General features: G+C 46.0%; 1 pseudogene; it reads right to left on the bottom strand.

Moving 5' to 3' along the window:
* Nucleotides 1–4,506: 4,506 nt before the first annotated feature.
* Nucleotides 4,507–7,546, bottom strand: LOC127303309 (uncharacterized; annotated as a pseudogene).
* Nucleotides 7,547–8,362: the final 816 nt, after the last annotated feature.

The following is an 8,362-nucleotide window of genomic DNA, read 5'->3' as shown; positions in this document are numbered from 1 at the left end:
ACAGGCTTGCAGCAGCGTGTAATACAAAACATAACTTGGTTCAGGATGCCAGCTCATGCACTGAAGAAAGGCCTCGGTGCAAGCTCAGGAATGCAATCTTAAGTTCCGATTGCATGGATGTGGTAGCCAGGATGATGAACGACGTTCAGTCTCTCTGCGTGAAGTTGCTGCAGCCATATCCACCTGCCGACTTGATTTCTGGAAATTCGGTTTGAACATGAACCTAGGGAAGCTGATTAATGCTATAGCTCATGAGTTTTTCTATGTTTGCAAAATGATCAGACCAGTCTGTTTGGTTTGATGATCCACCGGCATCTGTTAAAGATGTAAAAAAAAAAAAAGAGATAGTGACTAGTGTAGTAGTGCATCGTTTCATCAAGCAAGCTGGGTTTCATAAAAGTTCATCGCGAAGGACACTGAAACGCCAAGTACGAAAAGGCAACATCATCATCATCGAGTTAATTTTCTCTTTGGCACGCATGTCTTTCAGAGAGCATGCACCTATCTTTCAGCAAAAGTGCTTTGTTACCAGGCCATGAAAAGACTTGGTAAATAGGCATGCCCTGCACGGCTGCACCCAGCAACAAGAACAAAACCGCAAAGCTGCACAGCGTACTTGCTGTCGAATTAGTTTTATTGATTTGAAACGAAGCGCGCTGTGCCCACACGAGCATATGATTCAGAGTCCCTCCTGACCTCCCACAGGAATCATCATCGTCAGGAGAAGAATGGAAAGCAGGGCAGCATCACCAGTACGTCAAGTCCTCGAGGAAGAAACCCTAATGGAAAACATAAAAGTGGGGGAACAAGAGGCCTAGAGAGTGCACGCACTTTTGGGCTGCAGATGCTAGTGTGAGCTCATCAGACATCAGTCATCAGCACCATGCAATGGGAGCCCCGTCTTTTGACGTCAAATTCGTTTTTTTGGTTTCGCTCAACCGTTGCTCGTACGTGCTGGCTTCTCCTTTCGGTGCTGCGCCGGGCGTGTGTGGCGGGGTACTCCGACGATCGAGTAATTACACAATGTTGCCGTTCTACGATTTAGCTACTGTAACAACTGCCTTAGGCTTCTTCTTTCCGATGGGGCGTTTCGCCGATGCTGCTGGCGCCTTGGCTTGGAGGGCTCATCTTTGCCGTCGCCATTAGAGCATCTCCACTAGTCTCCCCGAGAAGCCCCCACGACCACTTTTTTTCATCCGGACGGCGAAAAACGGCCCAGTCAGGCCCCCGGTTCCTCGTTTTGGTCCGGATTTGAGCCTATTTTCGTCCGGAGTCCCCATGCGATCCTCGGTTTCCCGGGGGTCTCCCGGGGACTCCGGATGAAGCTAAACCAACCGCTCACGCCCACGTGTCTCCTCTTTCGTCCGGATTCCCCGAGCCATCTTCTTTTTCCCCGAGAAACGCCGCTTGGGGAGCACACGGCTGGGAAACTACTCCTCCCCACGCCAAATCTTCCTCCAATCCGGACGAAAATTTCGCCGGATTTGGGCGTGGGGAGTGCCAACGAGTGGGGATGCTCTTAGGCTTTGTCTCCGTTGGTTGCTTTAAACATGTTGAAGGCAGCCATCACTAAGAGTATCTCCACTCGCGTCCTCCAAACCGTCCCCCAAAAGTATTTGGAACGCGTCGGACATAAAAACGTTCCTAGCTGCGCGTCCCAAAGGATTTTTTTGTCCGGCGCGGCCCAATACAGTGGCCGGCGTCCCGAGCCCGTCCTCGTTACACAGGGGACGCTCCGGGCACGCCGGACACAATGAAATGAAAGATGAGGAGGCGCGGGCCCGACGCGTCAGCGGCTCGGACGCTTAACCGCCACCTAAGTAGCGACGGTGCAGTTGCCGGGAAGCGAAACCGTCGCATTGGGAACCGCATCGACCAACGCGCCAACCGCCGGAATGGAGCGCGGACTCCTCGGAAGAGCAACCGCCGCTCTCTTCGACTTCTGTGCCACCGTTTATCCGCGCTCAATAAGACCCGTACGTAGACGCTTTCGGATCTTCAACCGGCCGCCATTCATCCAAGCTTCCATCCTACACCTCCAGCGACGATGAGCTACATCTTCGAGCTTCCATCCGACACCTCCAGCGAGGGCAAGCCTGCTGGATGGCGCCATTGGTGGGACATTGCCCGGACGCCCAACAGCGGCGACGATTCCCCGCCGCTAGTTGACAGCGCGGAGGAATGGCTAGGCGTGGAGGAGGACGCGGAGGAGGAAGGGTCAAAGGAGGCGGCGGCGGCGGCGGCCCATGCGAAGACGGAGGCGGACACGAAAGCGAAGGCCAAGGCGCAGCCGGCGAGCACCGGCGACGACGAGGAGGACACTAGTTCCTCCGACGCATCGGTCGACACCGCCTCTTCGGAAGAGGTGACGAGCAGGAAGCGCCACCGTGATGACGACGACGAGGCGGGGCCATCATCGAAGAAAAAGAAGTAGTAGTTTAAAATAATTTATATGTAATTTAATTATGTTTTTCGAAGTTTTATATGTAATTTGTTTATGTTGAACCGATTTGAATATTAGTAAAGAGTTTTCTTCTATCTATTTAAATTATATTTAATGTTTGGGGGCGATGTTTGGGGCGGTTGGGGAGCGACGTCCCCCGGACGCGGGACGAACGAAACATGTCCCCCAAACGCTCAATCCGGCACCGTTTGGGGAACAATTTGAGGGACACGACTGGAGATGCTCTAACAAAGAATGCTCAATAATTCATAGCGGAGGTGTAGAATGTGGATGGACGAAGGAGGGATGGGCGGGAGAAATAAAATAGGAGGAAAAAAAAAAGTAAAGTGATTTTTTCCGATTGTGCCACTAATAGAGCTACCCTACCTAGTTGCCGCTTGTGTCTCAAGGTCGGTACCAGACAATTCATTACACTGCCCTGAACCTAAAATGCCTTTGACACCAAACTAATGGGCGCAATTTACTCTCTGCCGCCAATAGGCCATTGGCGAGAGGTATGGGCGGCGACTGAGATGCTCTTACTACCTCCATTCGGATTTAATTGACGCAGAGTATACCTATTTATAGGCTAATGTTACGTTAGCTTCACGTCAATCTTTTCGGACCGGAGGGAGTACCTCTTAGTAATGTGAGACCTTAGTATAGAAGGTTATAATTAGCAACATTCGATCATCAAAAATCGAAATCATTTGTAAGCTTAATTCTTGTTGAAGGCATTGACAAATATAGACTCGAGGAGTGTTCAGGTAGGCTCCTCTCACTCACCTAGACACCTACCCTTACGTAATGATCATACTGACGGCAGTACGGCACAATTTTTATGTTATCTTGGCCTAGTTAAACTAGCTGTTACGGCAGCGGCCGGCTCGCGCTTCCACGGGAACCGGAATGATGAGACAGGCGGCGACCCCGATGCGGCGGCCGGCGCGTGTGGGGAGACAGACAGGACGGTGGCGAATTCCTCACGCACGCCGAGGCGCTTTCTTCCTCTCTGAAAAAGTTCGGCTCTGAATTCTAGCCAACCAATTCTTCACGCCCTCGTCAGCCCGTGCGTGCGTGCGAGCGCGGCCAGCATGCATGTCCCCTCTGATTAAACTTTCCCGTTCTCCATCAGCCTAATCTAGCAATTCGTCGCGTTGTTTATTTCATCATCCAGGGTGAGAGATGGCCGCAACTATAGTTAAACTGTTCAGTATTTGCAGAGCAAATAACGAAGATGCTTTGTCAGGTGCTCGCAGCTTCTGTCTGTCTGTTGACACAAGACATCAGATAATCACCATAGTAAAACGTGAACTTCACACTGAATTGAATCAATTAGGTTAGCTAAAATCTTAAAATCAAGTTCGAAATGTCGCCTCTAACTTTTTTTTTTTGCTAGAAGACAATTACACAGAACACTACTTTTCAGTACAGAAACGCCGTGGTGGTGCCTCTTCAGCGCTTTTGAGACGTTGCACGCTGCTCTCTGAACACTGCATGCATGGATCATCGGTTGCTTTTCCGAGGAAACAATTCGTACGTCCTTTTTCCTGTCATGCATGAAAATCACAGAGTGATCGGTGGAAAAAAAACATGTTCCTTGGTGAAAACCCCTGACAAAAGTAGCTTTTCTTTTCACTATAGGTCTTTACAACTTTAGAAGTATGCAAAGGAGATGAGGTGGCTTTCTCTCCTACCTACAAAGACTCTACAGCTCCAATTTTCGCAACTTTTAGACACAAAAGATGAATTGTTACTAAACTAAGTAGTAGGTTGCACTGAGGTCACTCTTGATTAATTTCCATCATAATACTACTACGTACAGCTGTGAAAACCGTGAAATACTAAGGGCACGAGCAATTGAAGCTATAGAAAGTGGTAGCTTCATGGTGTCAGCACGATGAAGACACCCACTGGTACAAAACGGGTCTTTAGTCCCGGTTGGTAAGGGCCTTTAGTCCCGGTTTTTCAACCCGAACTACGGAATCATGACTAACCCCCTCCCCCCCACCCCCCCTCCCCGTTGCCCCACAAACCCGGACTAAAGGCCATCCACGCAACGGCGGCTCCAGGAATTGGGTGAAGGGTATTCATTTCCCTCCCCAAAAAAAGCTCAAAGCTTAATGTGAACAAAATAACAGCTATCTAGTATATATATATGACATATGGCCACAAATTCACTAGTACCAACAATATTTTAGTCAAATAACAGCACAAAATATATATGTTCATAAAAGCATAAATCCATAGTAATTATCAATAAATACAACTAATCATTTGCATTGAGGCATACAAGCAGTACCTTTTCTTGATAGAATAATTGATCCTATTACCATGTAACTCTCTGATCACCTTGTTGGAATATTTTGATGACATCTTCATCCTTCACTTGATTGAAAAATCTCTCTCAACAAATGTAACCAAAGCATTGTTCAAATATTCATCACTCATTTTGTTTCTTAGCTTATTCTTCACATAGTTCATCGAGGAGAATACCCTTTCAACACTAGCAGTAGCTACTGGCAAAATCAGTACCAAATTAAGAAGTTGTAAATAAGAAAGTATTGTTGATGTTTGTTTGTCTCCACAAGCATAGTTGCCTCTTCAAGTTTGTAAACCTTCAATCTCTGCGCACATGACAAATATACATGTCTAATTTCCATGGAAGTCTTGCCAGTTCATCACTTGAGAAATCAGTAGCATAAAACTTTGAAGCAAGATTAACCAACTTCTTTTTATCATAAGCAGCAAATGCACGAAGTGGACAGAATGCTGCCATGCAAGTAAGTAGCTCAGTGTTTACCTCATCAAATCTGCCATTTAGCTCAGAAATCTGCCTATCAATAACACTCACATACATATCAACATGGAAGTGATGGTAATTATCTGCACCGTTATGGATACCAACTCTTCTAGGTCGCCCAACAGGATAGTAACGAGCATTCATATCAACAACTTTGACCCTATGCTTTGTACAGAAAGATGTTACCGTTACAAGAAAATCGTCCCATCCAGGATCAGACCTCAATGCCTGCAAGTAAAACTTTGTGCAATCAACTAGCTCAATAGCATGAACTATATCTTGCTCTTTCATTTCCAAAGCTCTACTCAAATCATCTGTGTATCCAAAGATTTCCTGCATCAAGTGTGCCATGAAAACAAACTCAAATGAGACAAATGATGTCTCCACAGTTAGAGCCGCTTGAGCCTCTGCGCCATGGTATTCGTCTCCAATCTTCCTGAGTACTCGTTTTATTGCAGCATAATTTGATAGGACGCGGTTCACAGTTCTGAAGTGAGAGCCCCAACGTGTGTCACATGGCCTTCCCAAACCAATTTCTTGATTCTACCCAGTCCCTGTTTCCACTTCTTCCAAATCCAATGCAGCTATCAGTTCTTTGGCTTGAGCAATCCGAAGCATCCTCATCTTCTTGCAAGACATGCCAAGAACATTTAACAAGTTTGTAAGTTGTTGAAAGAACCAAGTACAATCACCACTCTTCTTAGCAACAGCAACCAGAGTTAGCTGTAGTTGATGGGCAAAACAATGAACATAGTAGGCAGAAGGAGACTCATCCATGATCAGTTTTTTCAGGCCATTAGCATTACCTTTCATGTTGCTAGCTCCATCGTATCCTTGCCCACGCACCATTGCAAAGGTCAGATTGTACTTCATTAGCATTTGTTGAATTGCAGACTTAAGTGTCAAAGAAGTAGTATCTTCAACATGAACAACACCAAGAAATCTTACAACTGCCCTTCCTTTCTTATCAACAAAACGCAAACAAATAGCCAGTTGTTCATTCTGATACACATCACTAGACTCATCTGCAAGTATGCCAAACTGACCACCATCAAGCTCTTCAATGACTCGTTTTGTAGTCTCTTGTGCACAACATTTTATCAGCTCTTGTTGTACATGATGGTGAATCATATTGCAGTTATGTGGAGCATTGTTCAGAACCACCTTGTCAACCTCTTCGAAATTTCCTGCTAGCCAATTTAAAAGCTCAAGGAAATTCCCTTTATTGACTGAGTCCTCACTTTCATCATGTCCTCTAAATGCCAAGCCTTGACGCAATAGAAATCTCAAACACTTGAGTGTCCATGTCAAACGCTTAAGATACAAAGCCTTGTATTGGGACGTGTTTGCAGCAAGAGACTCCCGGATTGATGCAAACGGTGTAGTGAACATATCATATTTCTCTTGAGCTTCACAATGAGCACTACTAATCTGACCTTCATGTTTCACCAATCTCTTTTTCATGTTCCAATTCCTAAACCCATTCTTCACAAATGAATCTCCACCCGAACTTTTTGTTCTATCCTTGAACAAGTAGCAAACAAAGCAGAAAGCAGCATCTTTTTCTACACTATATTCAATCCATGGAAATTCTGTAAACCAAGAATGGCAAAAGCGACGGTCCATTCCACTTTTTTTTGTAACCTTGAACTTATGGTTCTTTGGTTGACATGGCCCTAACTCAATGTATCTCCTCCTCACTCTATCTTGGTCATTGACAACATACCTTGAGATGGGAATTCGCTTCCCAGGATCATGTTCAAGTGCCCCCAAATCAGCTTGTGTTGGTTCATCATCATCTTCATCAATTTCTTCATTATCTACCATAATTGGGACTGGGTTTGCGCCGCTGCTCTCCGGTTCAAGTCCTGCATCCAGTGCTTGAAATAGAACCAATTGCAGACTACTCTCTGGCTGACTAGGTGTTGATCTTTCATCAATCTTTTTTGCTTTTGAAGCTTTTCCCCACATTGTAAATATGGTACTATCAGCAGCACTTTTCTTTTTCATCTACAATACAAATGAAACAAACAAAAATTTGAGGAAACTACTCAAATTAGAAACTTGCATCTAGCAGCAATATCCTAAAACTAGCAACTAAATGTGCATATGGAAGCAATATCCTGAAACAAGGCCTAAATCTAGACCGAAATCTGAAGAAATAGAGAGAAAATGAGGTCTAAATATTACCTTGCCCTTCGGCCCCTTCCCCTTGCCGTGGCTCTGGCTCTGGCTGGACATCGCGTCGCCGAATCGCCGCTCGCCGGTGGCCGTCCGCCGCGCCGCGGTTGCTGGTTCGCCGGCCGGCCGTCGCCCGCTATTCGTAGCCGCGCCACGCCGCCGCCTCCGCTTGGATCGACTGGAATCGCCCTAGGGTTGCTGGCTTGCTGCCCGTGTCGTCTCTTTTCTCCCCTGACCCCTGCATGCTCTGTTCGTTTCTTCGTGATATCGTGCGAACCGTGAGTGAGAGAGCGCATCGTGGTCAGGTTGGTTTGGGCTGAGGCGCTGAGGTTGGGCTAACAGGCCACATATTCCCTGTACTCAATTTTTTCTGCTCAAATCATGGGTATTCAATTGCATATACCAGCATACACCTAGCGCCGCCCATGCATCCACGTGGGCTGCGGGCACCCTGGGGCGGAGGGCCTTTAGTCCCGCTTTGTAACACCAACCGGAACTAAAGCCCTCTAGCTCACTTGGTTAGGGAAGAGGATGTACAATCCAGCCATTCAGGTTCAAGTCCCCAGTGATGCAGATTTGGATTCTTATTATTTCAAAAAAATCACTGTAGGAGCTTCTCCTACCGTATTCATTTAAAAATAGGCCTCCACGTGTATGTTTTATTCTATTTATTCTAATTTTTTTCCATTCTATTTTTTCTATTTTTCCAGAATTTCTAGTATTTGAGTTATTTGACCAGTTTGGTCTCTAACTACACTTAATCTCTAGTCAAATTACTTCCTCGTGGTCTAACTTCGCGATCAGTTCATTCCTTCCCGCTTCCAAGTACTTTGCGCACACGTTATTGATATTAATTATCATATCAATCATGTTAACCTCTTGGTCATGATGTCACACTTCTTTATGGTTTGAATTCCAAATAATTATTTTAATGA

Source organism: Lolium perenne, chromosome 5, assembly GCF_019359855.2.
Source record: "Lolium perenne isolate Kyuss_39 chromosome 5, Kyuss_2.0, whole genome shotgun sequence".
Taxonomy (NCBI): Eukaryota; Viridiplantae; Streptophyta; class Magnoliopsida; order Poales; family Poaceae; genus Lolium; species Lolium perenne.
The sequence above is the reverse complement of the archived record's forward strand: the minus strand, read 5'-3'. Positions and strand labels throughout refer to the sequence as shown.